The 21,986-nt window shown below is 46.2% G+C and overlaps 1 protein-coding gene across 1 annotated transcript in view; it reads left to right on the forward strand.

Moving 5' to 3' along the window:
* The window catches only part of raph1a (Ras association (RalGDS/AF-6) and pleckstrin homology domains 1a), a 78,845-nt gene that overhangs the window by 26,302 nt on the left and 30,557 nt on the right, over positions 1-21,986 (forward strand). Inside the window, exon 2 of the mRNA XM_026143828.1 lies at positions 10,929-10,987. The gene's annotated coding sequence lies outside the window, so the exon portion shown is untranslated. The remainder of the gene's footprint in view (positions 1-10,928; positions 10,988-21,986) is intronic.

A 21,986-nucleotide genomic window follows, 5' to 3' on the forward strand; every position in this document is an offset into this window, starting at 1 on the left:
CGATACTGTGTTGCATCGTGATATTTTGTTTGCTAATAATGTATCGATACAGGGACAGCAGAAATCGATATTTTGTTACAAAAAGGTTTTTGTGCTCTGACTTCAGAGCATGTTGATCCTTTTTCTGAGCAAGAATCCTGACATTCCTTCACTGTCCAAATGTGTTTAACTGTTTTTGGCAGCAATAAACATGACAGTTTACTTATTTTAATTTAAGACATGTTTTATTTTAATTAAGTTTAAAACTTTTTTATTTAATGTAAAATTATATTTTGTTTTAATTTACTTTCAAATTCTTCAGTTGCTGAAGGGGCTGCATAGTTTCCATAAATTGCATAGTTCAGAATAGCTGTAATTGTACCAGATGGTTGCATTCAGTTAAGTTGGACTAGACTGTAATACAAACCGTTCAGTTTGTCAACAATAAAACTGAAATGAGAGAAAGACTGAGTGTGAGACTTTGATATTAGATAAAATGAATATTGATAAAGTTTACCTTTATGTACAGAATCTGAATATCGCAGAATATTTTTAAAAATTGCAATAATATCGTATCGTGCGTTAAGTATTGTGATAATATCGTATCGTGGGATGTATGGTGATTCCCACCTCTAATGAATATGTCTGAAAAGTCTATACACTGCTTTAAACTGAAGCACTTTAAGTGTTCATGATCTCTGCGTTTGCCCGATTATCTTCTATAATATCACATTTCTACATTTCAATGAGTCTCACATTTTCCTAACAAAACAGAAACAAATGGGGGCTCAAGACTTTTGCATGGTCCTGGGTCACTGGGATAGTGCGGTGAAGCGGGGCCTGGGGCCTGTCGGTGAACTTGTTGGAACTGAACCGCTCTGGTAGATTCAGCTGAGTCAGATTCGGTGTCTGCTTTGTTAATTATACGATTAGCTGCAGGAATCTGTAGAAGCCTCACTTCTGTGTTTGTATGTGCCTGAGCACGTTTTTCACTTGGTCAGTATTGCTTGCCTTTCCCCGTCTTGTACTTGTGTGTGTGTGTGTGTGTGTGTGTGTGTGTGTGTGTGTGTGTTCTTTGTACAGTCTCAAAAAGAGACAGAAAGTAATCGGGGGGGGGGGAAACCCACTCTGCTGTGGTCATGGTGTCTTCACCCTTTGCCTGTTTTTCTCACATGTTGAGGAGGTTGTCCTTGGTTCCTAGTTGTTGTTTCTGGCAGGAATCATTTCAGCTGAGGACCGAAGTGGAAAGTTTTATTGTACGTTTAGCTTGGGTGTCACAGTGTACATGTAGAAGCAACATTTTTAAACACTGTAACGCAATAGGAGCTAAAATGATCTGTTTTTGGAGTCCTGGCTGTCAGCACAGCTGTGGACACTCAGGGTGTCCTCACCTGTGGAACCGTCACTCTGACCGTGTGATACTTTACACTGTGCTTTAGTCCAGCATTATTCTGTGATGTTGTTAATGAAGGTTTTACACGAGTTTGTGTGTTTGTGTGTGTGCGTGGGTGTCCATGCGTGTGGGTGTGTGTGTGTCTGTGTGCGTGTGAAGGCCGTCCTCCTTCTGTGAAGTAACATTTCTGTTTTCCAAAAAAGCAGCTGACAGGTTGTTTGTTAAAGTTTCATATTCATGGTTCAGACGCTGTTTATTTAACTGATGGATGTTAGGCTACGTCACTCTGCAGGTCTTGATGCTCAATTCAGACTTTTTGATCAAATCCGACAAATTTTTTTTGTCTGCTCGTTCACACTACAAATAAAATGTGACAGCAGACGCGCTCTAGTGTGAAAATATCGTTCACACTGCAGGCGAAAGCGCATCAAATCCAACTTCTTTGACCCTGTGCGAAACATATCCGATCATGGTGTGACAGTGTGAACGGCACAAATCCGATCATTTTAATCCGATCTGGGTCACCTTTGTATGTGGTGCTGAATCCGATACATATCTGATGTTTTAGAAAGCGACTGCTGTTTGAGAAGACATCGCGAACGCTTCCCGACCATCCCGTGTAGATGTCAGTGAAACTGCTGGGAAGACAACGCTGGAGAAACATGAACATTTTATTTGTTCTGTATAATCTGCAGATTCTGACAGAACTAGAAGCAGCGCTCCTCTAAAACAGCAATAAGCATCATTATTAGGCCAAATGTAAATAACACAATAACTTTATAACTTAAAGCAAAATTGGGAAACGTAAAGTCCGAAGTCTTTATATTAAGGCCATCAGTCAAACAATGCTGTTGGTCTGGGTCTAAACAGAGCGCGTTGTGTGTGACGTCTTCTTTTGCGCATGCGGCCGCTTTGAGCATTTTTTGGTTTTTTTTAAACAGTGCATTGTGTTTTGCGTCCTGATTGGCTGTAGACCCTCGTCAATCACTCTCCTCCATGCTGTGTCTCCTGTACAGTACAGGATGTGTTCAGCGTGTCAAATTTACATCAATCTTTGATCAGCAGCAGCGTGACTCTGAAGTTTTCTCCCCAACAAACACAACAATGTCGACGAAACGTCGTCACCTGCGGGTGCCTTTGGTTTCATTCTATAACACTGGGCTTATTTTTCTACAAAGGTTTGAACTTTGAGAGTTTAAACAAGAGAGAAACGTGTGAAAATGTTCATGCCTGTCTGAGAAAAGTGCATAAAGTGTGTAGTGAGGAGTTTTACAGCCTGTAAACATCTATATAATAATTGAAAAAAGATGTGGATTTCATCAATCTGGATTATTTTTAGACGGTAACTCTAGCGATAAATGAGGGACCGCTGTCCTGGCTGACTGACATTATTAGCTTTGTCGTCGTTATTACCGTGTTGTTTGGAAAATACGGCGCACTTAAAATCAATCCTTTGATTTTTCTGAAAGTCGACAGAGCCCCTTATAATCCCGTGTGCCTTATGTATGAACTCTGGTTGTGTTTACTGACCTCAAAACGATTTTATGTGCACGGCGCTCGAAAATCTGTCAGATGTTTCAGTACGACTTTGCTGAGCTACGAAGCCGCACCGCTTGATGGATTGTTGGAGCATTACGGCTATCGTAGGCGGAGCCTCGCGGAGTGATACGTGCTGTGCTTCAACATGATATTACCGTATTGTGTGTGTATAACCTCTTTGTAAGTTTTGTGGATGTTATACATGGTTATGCTGAGGATGTGTCGGCCAGTTTCCACTGGAAACGCCTTTTGGTTAAACTGTCAGCGAGGAGTTTGCACTGTTACGTTTTTATAACTTTAATGCAGATAAAAACAGCTGCTTGTTTAAGTGAAAATACACTGATGTTTGTTTGTTTTTTTGCACTAATAAAGTTGTGGAGTTGTAAAGTATTTTGTCTCGTGTCAATTATATCGTCAGTTATATTGTTATCGCAAATTTTCAAACGTATATTGTGATGAATATTTTTGGTCATATTGCCCTGCTCTAGCTACGTCCACACTAGCCCGGATAGATTTGAAAACAGCGTTTTTGTCTGAGAACGCTCCGCGTCCACACTAGCGTTTTCAGTCGTTGTGCGTCCACATTGCAACGGCCGGAAACGTTTACGTTCCAGTCCTGCGCAAAAGTGAGTGAGAATTAAAGAATTTGAAGAAAAGCTATCTGGTCATTTACAAAGTGATATTAATCCTTTTTAGGGTCAAAATTGAGAGCAATCAAAACAACCGCTGTATAACGCCCTTCGCTATCTTTGTTTAATTGGTCACATGACTGCATCACATGACTAAAATGCGTCATCGTTTTAGAAAGTCTGCGTTTTCGAGTCTCCACACTGCGACAGCAGCTCCGTTCTGAAATGTGTGCATTTTCGAGAGCGTTTTCAAAACACTGCGTTTTTCCTTGAGGAAAACGGCGTCTCAGTGTGGATGGGAGGCCAAAACGGAGAGAAAACAGTGTGGACGTAGCCTCAGTGTCTTGGCAACTAGTTAGTCGCTGCAGCTGCTTTCAGTCGATCTCTGACTGCAAAAAAATAAAATCAATCTAATTCTGAGGTCAAACATGAGCAGTCCAAATCCTTTCTTCCTGTTGTGGAGCAGTCTGCCCAGGCAGGCTTGCTGACCTCCTTCTTTGCTCTTCTTCCTCCCAGCAGCAGTTTAACCCAGCAGCTCAGTGACATTGCATTAAGTGCCTGAGGTGTTGACTCTGTGTTTGCAGCATAGCGAGTGCTGTGAATCTCCCTGACAGCTGCAGTGTGACCACTGCAGCATCACTGTAGGACTTCTTGAACAGTGCTACGTTGGTAAATCTAAAACCGTTCAGCTCGGCATCAGCAGGCTGTCACAGTCAGCAGCCGGCCTTCAGATTGCAGTGCCTGGATGTACACTGAGGTGGCATTGTCCTCCACGCAAGGGGGGTTACCGCATGCGTGAGTGAAAACTGTGACTTGGGACAAACTTTTCTGTCCTCATTCAAACTGTGCCGACACAGATTCTAGTTAAGAAAGTGCCCGCTGGAATATTTCAGACTTGATATGACAGCTAGCTAAAACAGCAACAGGTGCTGCGCTTGTGCCGATGGTCACCAGTGGAGAAATGACACTGTGGCACTGAGGAAATACTGTTTGCTGTGTCAGCAGCCATATTGGATGTAGAGGAAATAATACCCTGACACAAGAACAGGGTTTCCTGCAGTGCAGGTGTCGGCTTACTTCCAGGAATCTTGATATTTTGCAACAGCAGTTAGAAAATCAGAAAAGTAAATCCATGTGTGTCATTTTAATCCAGCGGCAAAATGATTTTTCATCCATGTTTATGTGATGTTTAAAAAAACTTTGAATGTTTCCAGTTTCCTTCTGTCTGATTGGATGTGCCCTCTGGCAGCACGTACCCATCTGAATAACGATTTAAGGAAAAAAATGGCACGCAGCCGATGGGGCATGTGTGCTCGTCTGCGCTGCTCTAAATAGGTGCGTTGGGGGTTTCTACCAGCCCAGCTTCTCACTTTCAAACACGTCACACGCACACTGGTGTTTTTATAGCTACGAGGATGCTTGCTGACACCCCCGAGTCCCTAAACCCAAAGCAGGGATTATTCTTGGTTGGACACCAACAGCTGCACGCGCCACACGTCAGCTGTCATTGTGTTTGGCTTCTTTGAAGTGTGTAGTGCGGTGTCTTTGTGGAGGGCATGCCAGCATTGACATAGAGCCGCTGTCTAATGACACATCTTAGGTCCTTGCAGGTCCCTGTGATTCATAAAGGCCTAATGAAGTCTAACCTCCACAGCTGGACTAGTTCAAACTTGCACTCTTTCCAAATAGCGTTAGAGTCTGTGTGTCAGGGATTTTCTGAGGAACGGCACACGATGGTCTGGAAATGAGCTGTCGACCTGCACAATGTGTTTATTAGCTTTGCTCTTATTTTCTTGGAATACTTGTCAAAGTCATGCATTTCACTGCATGAACTGATTAGATGTGGAGGGAACATTTGTGTAGCTGCTAGAAGAGCCAGCTCGCTTTTTCCTCTGGTTTCACATTTTTGTGTTGTGCGTCTGTCCCTTTGTCACAATGTCTCAGAACTGCTCCGACTGCTTGGACGAACAGCTGGCTTGATGATGTTTTTGAATTATGACGTGATTGTCAAACATCAATATCAAAAAGCAGTAACAGTGAGAGGAGGCAGACGCAGGACGTCAGGGAGCTGCTTACACATGTTGTACACATGTACAAAGAAATCCTTCAGCTAGTGGCTGTCGCCCTGACAGTGGCAGCTTTCCTTATAAATGACTTTAAACGTTTTTCTCCTTCACACACATTTAAACGTGAACAGCAGAGAGATTTCTACATTCAGCACAGTGTCAACGTACGCTCCAAGATTAATGTAATCAGTTTAGTGTTCAAACAGACTGAGAGCATTAGCAGCCTGGCAGCTGCTGGGTCTGAGCCGACCTCTGGCATTTCAAGTCTGTCTGCTGTGATTCTGTGTGTTATGCTTGTATTTGTAGCTCAGTGTGTGTTTGACATCCTTCAACAAAGTCCGATCAGCTTTACTGATGTATCCTAACCATGAGACGGTCACCCCAGCTACTACAACACTCCTGAACCTGCAGCACATCTCTAATAACAGCGTTGTTGTTTTGAATGTGACTCACTAATGGGTCACGTACAAACATGCTGCATCATCAGAATCCAGTGGGCGGAGCCTCAGTCCTGAGGATGTTTGAGGAAGACTGGAGGAAGAAGTCCTGCATTAGGAGTGTTTCAGTTCCTCTCTGCTCTGCATTCATAACATCAAACTATTAAGTCCTCTTAAAGTAATAAGGTTTATAATAAAGTCCTATTATGACTGAAGTAGTAACGCCATTGTTTCCAGAGAGCATAAAGCCTCTGCCCATGTTTCATAAGACTTTTTAATGGGGCCCGTTTGGCAGCCGGGAGTAACCAATCAGGACAGGCAGAGCTTTAATATTACAAGCATATTAGCGATCCCTTCACGGCCATAGGTTGGTAACACAGTGTTGTTTAACCTTTGCCTCTGCACCTGTCAGTGTTTTGAAGTCCCCAACAGAAAACTGTCAGGTACATGTTCTGCTTTGTGCTGGTGGGAGTAGAACAAGATATTTATACGACTGATTTTCAGGTGGTTCCGTCTTTAAGTGTCAGCGTGAGGTCCACGTACGTCAGGGAGGTCGTCATGAGAAACGGCACGTAACAGACCAATCACAGTGAGGGCAGGAACGCCAACATATACTTTACATCTGTGGAAGAGAATCTGTGGATGAATTTGGAAAAACACCAAAAAAGGTCTCAGGATCTGTTCATCTGCCAAACATGGTGGAGACGATGCACGGCTGTTGGTGGGAATGGACTGATGTTTGGCGATGCAATGGAAATATGACATGTATGAAAACTATTCAAGCCAAAGAATAAATAAATGAGTAAACAGAATGATGAGTGGAAAAACCCACAAACTATTGAAGTCAGCTGGAGCAACGGCAGAGCATCACAAAGAAGGAGTCTTTAGAGACGTCCATGTTCCAGACTTTAAATGAGCTGTTTGGAAACACTGTTATTGGCTAATGCTTTCTAATGCTTTCCAATTGCAACACAGCAGGATGGGGAACTGTTTTAAACGACACATCAGTTTTTAATTCCTGAAAGATATGAATGCCAAGTGATACGGCACAAACATGGGTGTGCAGCTGAGGTTACCACTTTAAGGAAGAGCACACGAAAGCCAAAGGTCATCCAGACTGAACTGTTTGATTTGTTGAACCCTTTAAACAGTCCCACACCAGTGTACTGTGCATCACTCCCATGGGTTTACACAGTGGATTATCTACAATGTCATATAGCTTTAAAAAACTGGGTAACACTTCCTGTTAGATGGCTGCATGACTGAATGCTGGTTCACTCACTGTTGAGTGACTCTTATGCTGGCAGATTAACAGTACAGGGGGATGCTTTGGCCTCAGCCTTTGTTATATCCCCATGTTGTGAGACTGACCGAGTTACTCCCCTCTGTCAGTCTCTCACATGCTCCCATTCTTCTCAGCACACAGACTAAAAGTGTCTTTGTGTTCAGAACAGCTTGACTACACGCTGAAGTTTGAACACCTTTTTCCAAACGATATGACCTCAGCTGGTGTTTTGAGGATGGTGGCAGAGAGCACTGCCCAACACTCGGTGCTTGCTGTAGGATATTATAGACATGCTTTTCATCAAAACATCCTTCTCATCCGGAGAGAAGTGTTTAAATCTAGGATAAAAGTTGTCTCGACTTCCGAGCGACTCGCTGTGACTGTTGTGCTCCAAAAACAACCCTCTGATTGTTTCATTGCTGGGAGGTTACTGACCTGTAGATGAGATGGAAGTTGCCGACTCGTCTGCGAGCGCTCGATAAGTAAAGTAGACGACCAGAATCTGCTGGTGACCGGAGCAGCTGTGAGGTGTATTTTGATAAATGGCCTGCATTTGTATAGCGCTTTACTCAGTCCCTAAGGACCCCAAAGCACTTTACATATCCAGTCATTCGCCCATTCACACACACATTCACACACTGGTGATGGCAGCTACGTTGTAGCCACAGCTGCCCTGGGGCGCACTGACAGAGGCGAGGCTGCCGGACACTGGCGCCACCGGGCCCTCTGACCACCACCAGTAGGTAAACACGGGGTTAGTATCTTGCCCTTGCATGCAGCCAGGAGGCAGCCTGGGATCGAACCACCGACCTTCTGATTAGTGGCTGACCTGCTCTGCCACCTGAGCTACAGCCACCACCAGACCTCTTTTCAGTCAGTTTCACCTACACTCAACAAAAATATAAACGCAACACCTTTGTTACTGCTCCCATTCCCCATGGGATGGACGTAGAGACCTAAAATTCATTCCAGATACACAATATAACCATCCCTCCCAAACAGTGGTCACAAATCAGTCCAAATGTGTGGTAGTGGGCACATCTGCTATATTGAGATAATCCATCCCACCTCACAGGTGTGCCACATCAGGATGCTGATCTGACATCATGAGTAGTGCACAGGTGTACCTCAGACTGCCCACAACAAAAGGCCACCCTGGAATGTGCAGTTTTGTCTCACAGCAAAATGCCACAGATGCCACAAGCAATGAGGGAGCGTGCAATTGGCATGCTGACAGCAGGAATGTCAACCAGATCTGTCGCCCGTGCATTGAATGTTCATTTCTCAACCATAAGCCGTCTCCACAGGCGTTTCAGAGAATATGGCAGCACATCTAACCGGCCTCACAACCGCAGACCTCGTGTAACCACACCAGCCCAGGACCTCCACATCCAGCAGGTTCACCTCCAAGATCGTCTGAGACCAGCCACCCAGACAGCTGCTGGAACAATTGGTTTGCACAACCAAACAATTTCTGCACAAACTGTCAGGGACGCTCAACTGCATGCCCGTTGTCCTCATCGGGGTCTTGACCTGACTCCAGCTCGTCGCCGTAACAGACTTGTGTGGGCAAATGCTCACATTCGATGGCGTCTGGCACGTTGGAGAGGTGTGCGCTTCACGGATGAATCATGGTTCACATTGTTCAGGGCAGATGGCAGCTGAGAATGTCCCAGTTCTTGCATGGCCAGCATACTCACCGGACATGTCACCCATTGAGCATGTTCGGGATGTGCTTGACCGGCGTATACAACAGCGTGTACCAGTTCCCACGAATATCCAACAACCTCGCACAGCCATTGAAGTGGAGTGGACCAACATTCCACAGGCCACAATTGACAATCTGATAGACTCCATGCGACGATGTGTTGCACTGCATGAGGCAAATGGTGGTCACACCAGATACTGACCGGTACTGGGTCCCCAGACCCCCAATAGCGCAAAAAACTGCACATTCCAGGGTGGCCTTTTGTTGTGGGCAGTCTGAGGTACACCTGTGCACTACTCATGATGTCAGATCAGCATCCTGATGTGGCACACCTGTGAGGTGGGATGGATTATCTCAATATAGCAGATGTGCCCACTACCACACATTTGGACTGATTTGTGACCACTGTTTGGGAGGGATGGTTATATTGTGTATCTGGAATGAATTTTAGGTCTCTACGTCCATCCCATGGGGAATGGGAGCAGTAACTAAGGTGTTGCGTTTATATTTTTGTTGAGTGTAGAAACTGCGAGCAGCTTGCCACAGTCAATACTTGACAACTGGTCAGGCAACACACATGTTTACTAGTGACCAGTGGTAACTATTTGCTGGCTAACTGGTCTCTAGGTCGATGTGACTGGTGGAGTCATGTAACACTGCTGATGGGGAAACATTGTTGAGCGTTAGTAAAGGGCTCCTCCTCATTCATAGCGTACAGTTAGCATTACATGTCATCATCGATGAGGACGTGGACATCAGAGTTAACTTACCCTACGGCAGTGGGAGGGGATTAACCTCTTTACATTTACCTGGTCACCAGCAACCCATCTGGGGTGAGCAGCAGGTTTAGCTCAGCATAACCAAATGTAACAGCTGACATGATTGTGTGAGCCTGAGATTAATGAGGTTAATGAACAAGCTGGAACGTTCCACATGTGACAAACACTAAACTATAGACGGCTGGTTTTACACTTCCTGTTTATTCATGTTCATGAGCTGTTTTGTTAGTAACTGTGCCAACAGCACTAAAATAAGACACGCTCCACATGTAAGCTTCCCAGGGAACAGTTGCTGGGTTGAATGCCGCTGATGTGCCCGTGAGCACTGTGTTGCTCTTTGTTCGCTCCAACAACAGCCTCCTTGTTGCTTCAGCTTTCAGCTACTGATCACATGAGAGCTGCTAATGATCTTATACAAGTACGACCGCAGCGTTGGTTTGTTCGGTGAAGTGTTGACGTTTTTATACATTTGTCCACTCAGTTTGTGGACACACACACACACACACACACACACACACACACACACACACACACACACACACACACACACACACACACACACACACATCCATGTGACAGGTGAGCAGTGTGAATCTGAGAACACACACGTGGTTTCACACGTTGTGTTTGTGTGTGAGGCCCGATCACAGCACGACTGGGTCGGAGGAGCCCAGTGATGCTGTGGCTGGTTCAGCAGGTACACACAGAGGCTCACAGGGTGAAGATGGAGGCCGGAGCGTGGACGGAGCCTGCAGCAGGGTCTTCAAATGTTGGGGCCTGTCAGTTATTTTTAGGTCACACACAGGCTACACTCAGCACGGTAGATGCACACACTAGCGCCACCTGCTGACAACATATCAGGTGTGTAGACAGCCACTGTGTGTGTGTGTGTGTGTGTTATCGCATGTAGCGGAGCTGGTCGGGCTCTCTAAGCCAAAGGTCTTCTCTGTAGTGACGCTGCTCTCCTCTGCACCACATTCAGGCTGTAAGCAGGTCCCACACACCCACAGCCAGCTGTGACAGGACCAGCGTGCTTTCAACAACATGTGAGTCTCTGTCCATGTGAGGGAAGTCTGCTCTTGTACTTGATGCCTTTTCTGTCTGTGTCTGCAGGCTGACTGGATCATCACTGTGCTGCGCTCCAGCTGGACTGAGCTGTTAGCAGACCAAAGGTAACTGGCCTGAAAGCACGTGAGCCCTTTGAATCACGGACACATGCATGTGCCGACTGGTTTGAATGGTTCACTTCACACAGCTGTTAAGAAAAGTGATTTAGAAAATGATTTCTAGAAAAAATAAAAACAAATAGAAGAGCTGCTACAACAGGCTGCAGGCACATGGTCCAACCGTCCTCTGCAGCCATCAGCGTCACATCAGCAGAGACAGACTCCCCTCTGCCTGCTGCCTCTGTAGAGTGCTGCTCCACACATGTACACCAGCTCCAGTTCAGACCCTGTTTCATCAGGAAGGATAAAAAACTGTGCAGCCCCTCGTGAGTGAGGGAGCAGCCCAAAGTACTCCTCTCTGTTTCTGTCACATGTCCAAAAGTCTTTGAACTGCAGTCTCATAGTTGATCTTAAAATTTGTGTTAAGAGTAAGTGGGTGGCGTCCAACTGATGGTGCAAAGTTCTGTCGTGAGTTCCAAAATAAAAAAGGGAACAGCAGTCCCACACCTGCTTTGAGTACTCCAGGAGAGTAGACTCCACTGTGAGCTCTGTGGACAACTGAACAGCTCTGTAGTGAGTGGCTCCAGCCTTCACCCACAGCCAGTTCTGAGTGCTGGTGGCAGGGCTGTGACCAGAATCTCATGTCCTGATATAAAACATCTATCGTCCGATAACAATATAAATGTAACATTTTCTGTAAGTTCTGTGAATCTCGGGCAGCTCGACTTGCGTGAAGTGTTTCCAGCTGGGCGTCGTGTAGCTGGAGTCGAGTGTTTTAACTGATGCATGAAACGATACATTTTTAGACAGAAGCTGTAACGGTTTCTTTATATTTATTACACGGCGTGCTGCGGGGAAAAGCCTGTTCTAATGTTGGAGTCTTTATTTTTATTTTTTAGCACCTGACGGCTCTTTTTTACTTCTCATCTGTAAATAATCTGCTCTTTCACGTGATTCAGTTTATTTTGAAAAGTCTCAACAGGATCTTGAGCTTTATTCTGGAAGTGGACATGCGATGGTTTTACCATCATTGTTGCATAAAAACAGGCGCTTGTCCGTCCGTAGTGTGGTTATATTAAATATAGGAGAAAGAGAGAACTTTAAGAAATTAATAATAACTACAGTGACATCAGAACATGAAAACATATTGCTGTAAACAGTTTATTTTGAGACACCACGAAACAAACGATAGCGTAAAATGAAACGATGTTTTTATATCGTCATCTGATATATATCGTTGTATCGAACAGCCCTAGCTGGTGGTATAAATCTGTGAACTCCTCCTAGAGCATGAGGTGTGTGTGTGTGTGCGTGCGGTTTAGGAGCCCTGAGATCACACAGCGTGTTCATTATGAGGCTGCTGCTCTGATATCTGTAGTTTCACACAAGTCTAAATGAACCCACTGCTGCACACACATGTGTACCACACTGGTGACATATCAAAGTGTGGTATGACCCACACACAGTGTGTGGTTGTGAGGGAGTGGTTTGTGTCAAAATACATGAGTGAAGTTAGATCAATAGTGTTTATTTCAATTCTTTTTAATATAGATGTGAACTAGCGTATGTAAAGTATGAATCCCAGTGCACTGGGAGTATATGCATCTGTGCGCTCTGTGAGAACAGATGAGACCACACCGGTGCCCGTGTGATGACTGTTTACAAACATCAGGCAGCTGTGACCGATCACATGATCAAACGTTAGAAAAGCTCTGCATGTCATCTTCTACAGGCTCAGCTCATATGCACGCAGGATTTTTAAAGTCACTCCATAACTAATACAAATCTTTCAAAGTCAAGGGCAGAAGTCAAGTTGTTAGGAAATCTTGTGAATGCTGTAACTAAAGGCGGGTTTTTAAATTCTCCTCTTTTTTTGTTTTTCAAACCACAAATATTTAGAAAACTCAAAGGTAGCAGAGATGTGGGAACAGCACCCAGCACAACATTTAACTGGATAATATTCAGCTGCATGCAGGTTCATCAGAGCACAGGTGAAGACCTACAACATCCTGAATATAACAAGTGGAACTATAACGGTTGTCTCACCACGTGGTGTCTGACGTACAAACTCCACATACGGTGGGTGAAAGCATGCAAGAGTAAAAGGTTTTTCATGTTTTCGTCCTGTTGTGAGTTCTTTAAGCCAAAAACGATAAACTACAGGAACACAGCTTTGTGTCTTTGCAGGGTCGGGTTGTCTGTGTTGGTCATGTTGTTGTAGTGTCACTGTGCCTGTATTCTCACCTCAGCTTTCAGCCTGCTTGTGTGCAGGCGAATTACTCAGGGCAGCGAGTGTGCACTTACTCAGTCGTACAGTAGAATCAACTTCCTGCTGCCTCCTGTTTGTTTCTATGGGAGCAAAAATAGATCTCATTTGTTCTTTGTGTGCGTGCATGTGTGTGTGTGTGTGTGTGTGTGTGTGTGTGCGTGCGTGCGTGTGTGCATGTGCGTGTGTGCATGTGCGTGCATGTGCGTGCGTGTGTGTGTGTGTGTGTGTGTGTGCGTGCGTGCGTGTGTGCATATGCGTGTGTGCATGTGCATGTGTGTGTGTGCGTGTGTTTGCGTGCGCGCGTGCGTGCGTGCGTGTGTGTGCATGCGCGTGCGTGCATGTGCGTGTGTGCGTGCATGTGCGTGCGTGCGTGTGTGTGTGTGTGTGCGTATGTGCATGTGTGTGTGTGTGCGTGTGTGTGTGTTTGCGTGCGTGTGTGTGTGTGTGTGTGTGCGTGCGTGTGTGTGTGTGTGTGTGCGTGTGTGTGTTTGCGTGTGCATGTGTGTGTGTGTGCGTGTGTGTGTTTGCGTGCGTGTGTGTGTGCATGCGCGCATGTGCGTGTGTGCATGTGCGTGTGTGCATGTGCGTGTGTGCATGTGCGTGCGTGCGTGCGTGCGTGTGTGTGTGTGTGTGTGTTTGCGTGCGTGTGTGTGTGCATGCGCGCATGTGCGTGTGTGCATGTGCGTGTGTGCATGTGCGTGTGTGCATGTGCGTGTGTGCATGTGCGTGCATGTGCGTGCGTGCGTGCGTGTGTGTGTGTGCGTGTGTGTGTTTGCGTGTGTGTGCATGTGCGTGTGTGTGTGTGTGCGTGTGTGTGTGTGCATGCGCGTGCGTGTGTGTGCATGCGCGTGTGTGCATGTGCGTGTGTGTGTGTGTGTGCATGCGCGTGCGTGCGTGTGTGTGTGCAGTATCATGTTACATGGCTGCAGCTGAGCCCTGTTGGGGATCTGCTGGGTCTTGAGGTTCGGACGCTCACCATCATTTCCACCACACACATGCGCACACGTGTCCGTTTGCTTGTCTCTGTTTCTGTGACACAGGGTTTGTCCTCCAGCACGACACCTGCAGACACAGTGGCCACTGCGTAACATGTGTCTCTGGCTGTGATACGCAGTGTAAGCCAGCAGAAAGGCTGCAGCAGCACAGCACTCGCTCTCTCCACCTCCCACTCTTTCTCCGGATTCATCTCATCTCCCTTCCTTGAGAAACAGAAGCAGGTGTCGATACGAAGCAGGGAAACAGAAAGGAAATGATGTAATGCCTGCTGCGGGTCTCGGGGGAAGTGATATCATTGTGCTGGATCAGCAGGCGGCCCCCCCGCTCGTCCTCTGCTTCCTCTGCCTCCCACCATCCTTCTTCCTGTGTGATATGAGCTAAACCTGTGCTGTGCAGAAATTACACTCTGGAAACTGTATTTACGTGAAATCTGCTGATGTAATCTGCTGTTGCTTTTGTACGTTGCTAAGAGAATCAAACAATGTGTGTTATATTATTAGTGACCTTTTTACAAAGCACAGGAAGTACAGGATGGCCTTTTTGGTCTTTCGGGGTAATTTCCTGCATCCTGTTTGAGCTGGTGATGATGTAACAAAGTTAAAGATGGCTGAATGAGGCGAATGACATCGGTGACAGAACGTCCCCCTGATGGACGGATGGCCTTTCCTGCTGAAACTGAAATAAAAAACTAATTTCATTGTTAAAAAAAACCCTACATACTAGTCATTTGGTTTAACCTACAAATACACCCTGATCAAAGCTGCTCACACCAGCTGTTTTATTGTTTCTAACATTTGTAACTCAGTTTGTATTTATTCAGGTCAGAGTCCGGATGAGATGAGAGTCCAAGAGGTGAGCAGAGGTTAAAGTAGGAAACTGGGGAGCCACTGGTGTAGAGGTGAACGTACTCGCTTGTTCGATTGCAGCTGGAGACACAGATTCCCTTCTGGGGTTGAAACCCCTCGGCCTCATCCAGATAGCAGCTGGTGTCGTCTGCATAGCAACGAAAACGTCTTATCTAATAATATTAGCTGGATCGATAGAAAAACGACGTGTGTCTGTGGGTGGACGTGGCCATCGACGACATCCCCACACCACCAGCAGCATGGACGGGATGAGTCCATGCTGGTCTTACTGGACAAATGTCACAGCAGAAATTCAGACGCATCACACCAGGAAACATTTCCAATCTTCTGTTGTCCAGTTTTGGTGAGTCTGTGAATTTTTAGCTGTGAGTGTGGTGTGGACGTGTTGCGCATGCAGAGAGGCTCTTCTTCATGCTGTGGTCGTACTGAGTGTTAAAGTTACTTCCTTTTAGCTCAGACCTGTCTACCAAGTCTCCTCTGCCCTGTGGTGCTAACGAGGGACCTGAAATCTCAGACCATCTGACACCAACAACGATGCCTGAGCTGCTGCCGTTTGTTGATTAGATATTTGTTTACATGTTGTCATGGTAGCGAGTTTTAAAATGACCTCCGAGCTGTGAGGGAGCTTTTGAAAGGAGAGCGAGGCTAATAATCATCATGTCGCCTCACCGCGCTGCTGAGTGTTGTGAACTAATGACTCTGAGTGTGCTTCCTGTGCTGTTAGCAGAGCTGCAGACGACTCTGGCACCATCACAACGATGCACATAGAACCAGAGTAAACAGAAAGCATCCTTCCCCACACTCTGGGGTAAACGTGTGTGGATCACAGGAAGCCTGGCTCGCATCAGTCTGACTCACAGCTGTGCCCGATGCCTCGTATTTAACCTTCACTGTAGTAAATGATGCTAACTCACAGCTGAAACATGGCTGGTTTCCATGTTAGACAAACTGGGAGACTCCCAGTATACACGTCTGTCATATGAAGGCAGCATTGTGGGAGAGCCTCACTACAGAACCAGCGTTAGACTCTGACACACACACACACACAGTGTAAAATCATTCACACTGATCTCATCGTCAGCACGATCCTCTTTGGCAGAAATGTTAGAGGCAAAGTTAAGAGAGGAAGTGAGGAAGAGACATCCCGAAAACATGACTCGAACAAATCTGCTCAAAGATCCTGGATTTGAGACGGAAGCATCACCTCTGTTTGCTTTGAATCAGCTTTGACTCTAGACTTTAGTGATACCGTTTGCATTTGTCCATGATCAAACCCATCAAACTGGAAGCTCTTGTATAGGGTGAACTATTTAAGCTACCCTAGCCCAGGGACCCCTTACTGGGGATAAAGACTTTCCTAGGACCACCCGCCCCGCTGATAAAACTCTTCAATCATCGTTCTGATGGAAGCAAAACTCGAGGTAACTGTTTCTAATTTTAGCTGGTTTGGTTTTTGCATTGCTTGATTAAAATATTTGTCCAGTGTCCTAATTGGCTCAACCCTGGATGATGCACAAGCTATGACTCGCGGACCGCTGGAGGTCCGGGGACCGCAGTTTCAGATGTGCATCTTCTCTGGACCGACCCGGCCCTGACTGAAATATCTCAAGAAAAAGTGAACTGTGCTTGTAAGTGTGGTAATTAGACAGCGCTGTGCGTTTGAAGCTGTTGAGGGAGCCTTTTAGTGTGAGTGCACCATCAGCAAGCACCACAGAGGAACGAGTCCCACCCGGATTTACTCACTGCTGCGTTTCTCTGGACCTGATTTATAGCTTCGCTTCACAGAAACCCAACAAACCCAACAAGCAGGCCTAAAAATACCATCCTCTGTGAGTGTGTGTGTGTGTGTGTGTGTGTGTGTGTGTGTGTGTGTGTGTGTGTGTGTGTGTGTGTGTGTGAGTGTGTGTGTGTGTGTGTGTGTGTGTGTGTGAGTGTGCGTGTGCGTGTGCGTGTGTGTGTGTGTGTGTGTGTGTGTGTGTGTGTGTGTGTGTGCGTGTGTGTGTGTGCGTGTGCGTGTGTGTGTGTGTTTGATGTCCTGATATAGAGCCGTGGGAACGAGCCACATTGAATGCACTGGAGCTGGAGGGGTCTGTAAAGGCTTTTCTGTTGTTGCTCTGTTATGGCAGCAGACCAGTTGTTGCGCTGCCACAGTTGGAACTGGCCAGTACAGATGCAGCATTTTGCTCAAGGGCACTAAGACAGCAGCTGTTGGTGAAGTCATGAAGGACTGGAACCCTCTGTCTCCTCTTCCCTCCTTTTGAACTCGTCTCCTCTCATCGCTCTCTTCATTTCATTTCTTTTTCTCCTTTTTTCACTTTCAGTTTCCTTTTGTCATTCCCCTGTTTACTCACCTCCTCTTCACTCATTTCCTTGTCTCCTTCCTCCTTGCCTCATTTCCACTTATCTCTTCTCACTTTGTGTCGTTCTCCACTTGTTCCCTTTCTCTCTGCCTCTCCTGTATCCTTCTGGTGTCCTCACCTTTTTCCCTCCTTCTCCTTTCCTTTCGTCTCTTTAGTCCTAGTGTGCTTATGAGTTTGTTAAGAGCACTCAGACTCTGCATTGTTGCTGCATAGTGCAATTCAATCACAGAAAACTGGAGGGCAAGCAGACGTCCAGAAGGAGCCTGACATTCGCTGTCTGAGGCCGCCCTGGTGCGTCCTAGAGGGAGATGGGCCTTTGTATCCTCAGACATACAAGCCTGAACACTGGCTCTACAGTTTCAGGTCTGGGAGGGGCTGTCTATGTTAGCGTTAGGAAGTCATCTTTCTGCTCTCGTCTGTTATTTAACGCTGTGGGAGAGAGGTTTAGGCCCCTCCCGTCTGTAATGATTTGTAGTGTTTGCCAGCTGGTTACAGGGCGTGGCGTCGTTGGAGTTTGCTGGAAACAAGATAAAAGCTCTCAGAGGTCGTTGTGCTGTCCGTCTCATCTCACAGCATCTTTTGTCTAAATGTCCAAAAAATTAAAAAATGTCAGTTTTATTGCGGCCAAAGACGTGCAGTAGGATTCAGCGCTGAACGCAAAGCCAACACTGACCTCAGCTCGCTAATATGCTGAATGATCCGATGCAGCTTTTTGCTTTCTGTCTTCATGAAGACACTTTGTTGGTCTGCGTTGTGCTGAGAGCCAGAAGGTCGATACAGACTAGTGGACTCTAGCTAGCATTAGCTTTGAAATAGCAACTCTCTGTGAGTAAGTACAGTTATAATAAGAACGGGCACAGTTCCTCGTTAGAGACAACTCAGGGTGAGCAGCGTTCTCAGCACCAGTGTGCTTAGACACCTGCCTGCATGCTGAGCTGTGCATGCATCGTGTAACAGCGCAACGTTCACACTGTAGTGACGTCCTGCTCATGTGAGGGCGCTGTCGTCTCTACAGGATATCGAGCAACACTGTCTCACTCCCTCTAAATTGTAACAGACAAGTGGGAGAGGATGGGGGAGCGAGGGAGGAGGGGGACAATAAACGAGGGAGAGACATGAAGAAGGGAGGATGGGAGATGATTGCATGGTTTCATTGTGACACACAGGAGGAGTGTGGCTACAGCAGCACAGTAATTACTGTTTACTTTGGACACACTCACAGACACACACACACTTACAGCCCATCACAATGAGTTGCTGTTTCAGCTGTTTGACTCAGAGCTGTTTTTAAGGCTCCACCTGAAGGTGCACTTGACAGCATGCCGATGCTGGAGGGTGGAGAGAGTACAGCCAAGCTGGACGCTGACATCGTGCTCTCTCATCTTTTTACACGACACTTACATGTAGCCGTGCAGTGCAGTCATACCTCCTTCATGATGTGATGACAGATATTTAAAAAAGTAAAGGCACCAGCCGTTTGCTGTTTTAAATCAGTCCCAGTCTCCTACTGTACTGGTGCACAGCAGGACACTGGTGTTTTGATTTTGGCGTTTTTAAAGCCAGATTTTGTGATGTCACTGTGAATCTGCTGACTCACTGGCTAACAACTGGTCAGAAGCAAGAACCGAAGCAACGATGACTAAAATGTACAAAACGAACTGAAAACAAGTGAGATAAGCCCAGGCTACGCCTGCAAGCCCCTCTGAGACCCCACGGCCTTACCTGACATCATGTCACACGTCAGGTGTTTCCATCTCAGTTCAGACTGATCTGTGAGAGAATAATGATCACTGTCTCAGGATAAAGAGTCATAGGATCGAGAAATGTCAGCACATTTCTGGAGTGAGAAACTTGAGGGACAAATATGTTTGCCACCGAAATACTCGAGGGGAAAAATATCAGGTTTTTATTGTTTCTATCAGCCGACACAGGAAAAGAGCCACAGAGTAATGAAGACAAAAGCACCAGCATGAGCAAGAATGGCAACGACGCCGTTGACTCGCCAATGGACTCTGAATCAGGCTTCACACGGACCCTCTGGTCACCATTTCTTTATTATTATCTTTATTCATATATGTATTTACTCAGTGGTTTCCTTTTGCTTTTTACAAACTGTCACGATCGGGCGAATTACACACAGTAGTTCGGCGTGCCCGTGTGGCGGGCTGGCTAGACCCAAACATGGCGAAGGCTAGCAGTGGGTTGGAACAGACACGCAGTTATTCTAGTAACGATCAGTGCACGAAGCGTGGCTTCAGAACTGGCGTTACAGACGGAGAGCGAGTGGAGCCGGGATGAGAAAAAGGATCGAAGGGAAAAACACTCACGGTTGCTGAATCAGGCGGAGACTGACATCGGCAAAATTTCGGAGCTCCTGACATGAAGAGAACAATGTCTGAGCGGCGAACAGGTGGGTGGCGTCTCTCTTTTAAACCCGGCCCCGTGATCAGCTGATCACCGGCTGACACAAACGGTGCTGCCAGAACGAGCCATAGTGGGCGACCAGTAGCCTGACACAGCTCCTCAGCCTGCTGCTCCTGGTGTGAAGCTAAGCTAACATCCAGCAGGGACGTGCTCGTGTCCGCTGATCCCAGAATGAGTTTGGAGACTCTCCGGAAAGAGGCCGACACACATGGTGGTCAAATAAGTGCTTTGTACATGCAACTGTTCTCTACTAGCATTGTAAAGATGAACATGAAGCACGGTGACAGTCTGCCTGGTATCTTTGTAACTAATATTCTAATTGGTGTGACGCCGTTGACTCACCAGTGGACCCTGAATCAGTTTTTGAGTGTCAGAGAAAAATAATTGTAACAGCACATTTAAGACTTTTGATATTGATTCCAGGCTTATTTTTAGACGAATGAACTCTTTGTGCAGAAATACCTGATGATTCATCCTTAAAACTATCCTGACGCAGTTTCAATGTACGGCAACAGCGTTGTGTGACAGTGTGGTCTTACGTCTTCTTCCTCCATTTAAAATATGTGGTGCAGTGACCAGATGTCAGAGCATCAGATAAGCTGAACCCAAGCTGAGTCAGACCTGATGAGAGGAGACTGTCCAACCTTTGGCTGCATGGAAACAGCAGATTGTTGCAGAAGAGTGCAGCTGTGAGAGCTTTCACAGCGCTCCTCTGGTCCCTCAGCAGCCCCAAACCACACACACACACACACACACACACACACACACACACACTTGTCTAAATGACAGACCTTGCTAACCACAGGGATCTAATTGTAGCAGCGCTCCTCATACCCGTGTGTGTGTGTGTGTGTGTGTGTGTGTGTGTGTGTGTGTGTGTGTGTGTGTGTGTGTGTGTGTGTGTGTTGGTTGGCTATGTATCTCCATAAAGGGGGCAGAGTGGTGACGAGTAAGCAGCGCTCCAGGAATAGCATACTGTGCCCTGGGCAGCACTGTGGGGTTGTCTGGGTGGAGAGCTGGAGGAGCTGCTTATAGGAGGCCTGCAACACTGTCACTGTTGAGTACAACTCAATGAGCTGTATGTGCAGCTTCACTTCACAGCTAATCTTTACCAAAAGACAGTTTTTTCACATGTACTGGAAAAGAAAAGAACAGTGTGTAATATCAACTATGATGATTTCATTTACCTTCAGTGTGACGTTAGAAACGGCAGAGTCGAGATCCCTACAGTCAAAATAAGACTGTTTTCCTTTGCATTGATGTTCAATTTACAACAGTCGTCTCAAGGCGCTTTATGTTTGCGTGTGTTGATCTTCTCTGTGGCCTTCTGCCCTGCTATGAGCTGGTCTTAGAAGTGTGATGTAGGGAGAGAGTGACTCCTTCTGCATGCATACATGCCAGAGGTGGGGAGAACAGCTGAACAGCAGTTAGGGTGGCAGTGGGTTTCAAAGCAGCTTGTAGATGCAGTTTGAAGTTTCTCTTGCTGAAATATTCATGAGCTTCCCTGAATAAAATGTTGTCTGAGCATGTGTTGCTCTAAAATCTACTGATGCACCCCCCGTACTATCAGACCTCAGGCTGATGACAATCCCGACGGTCCCGCTCCTCTTTAGTCCGGAGGACACGGCATTCGTGTTTTTTTTTTTCTGAAAAGAATTTTAAATTTTGATTTGTCTGACCTCAGAGCAGTTTTCTGCTTTTCTCTGGTCCACCTTAAACGAGCATTGGCCCTGATAAAAGGATTTCTGGATCAGGCTCTTCTTTGTATGACAGACATTTGACCTCCACTCATGGATGGCACGATGACCTGTGTTCACAGATGTCTGGAAGTCTGAGCCCATGCAATGATTCTATGATTGAATCATGTTTTAATGCAGTGCTGCCAGAAGGACCAAAGATCATCCACATCCAATATGGAGTTTAGGCCTCGTGTCTTCCACACAAAGATTTTTTCAGATTCGCCGCACTGAGCATATTATGTAGTCGATGAAACCCAGTCGTGCTGCTGACGTGTGACCAGTTACAGTTACATACAAAATGGTAAATGGCCTGTATAGCGTCTTACTAGTCCCTAAGGACCCCAAAGCGCT

The sequence above is a fragment of the Astatotilapia calliptera genome, chromosome 16 (assembly GCF_900246225.1).
Source record: "Astatotilapia calliptera chromosome 16, fAstCal1.2, whole genome shotgun sequence".
In the NCBI taxonomy this organism is placed as follows: Eukaryota; Metazoa; Chordata; class Actinopteri; order Cichliformes; family Cichlidae; genus Astatotilapia; species Astatotilapia calliptera.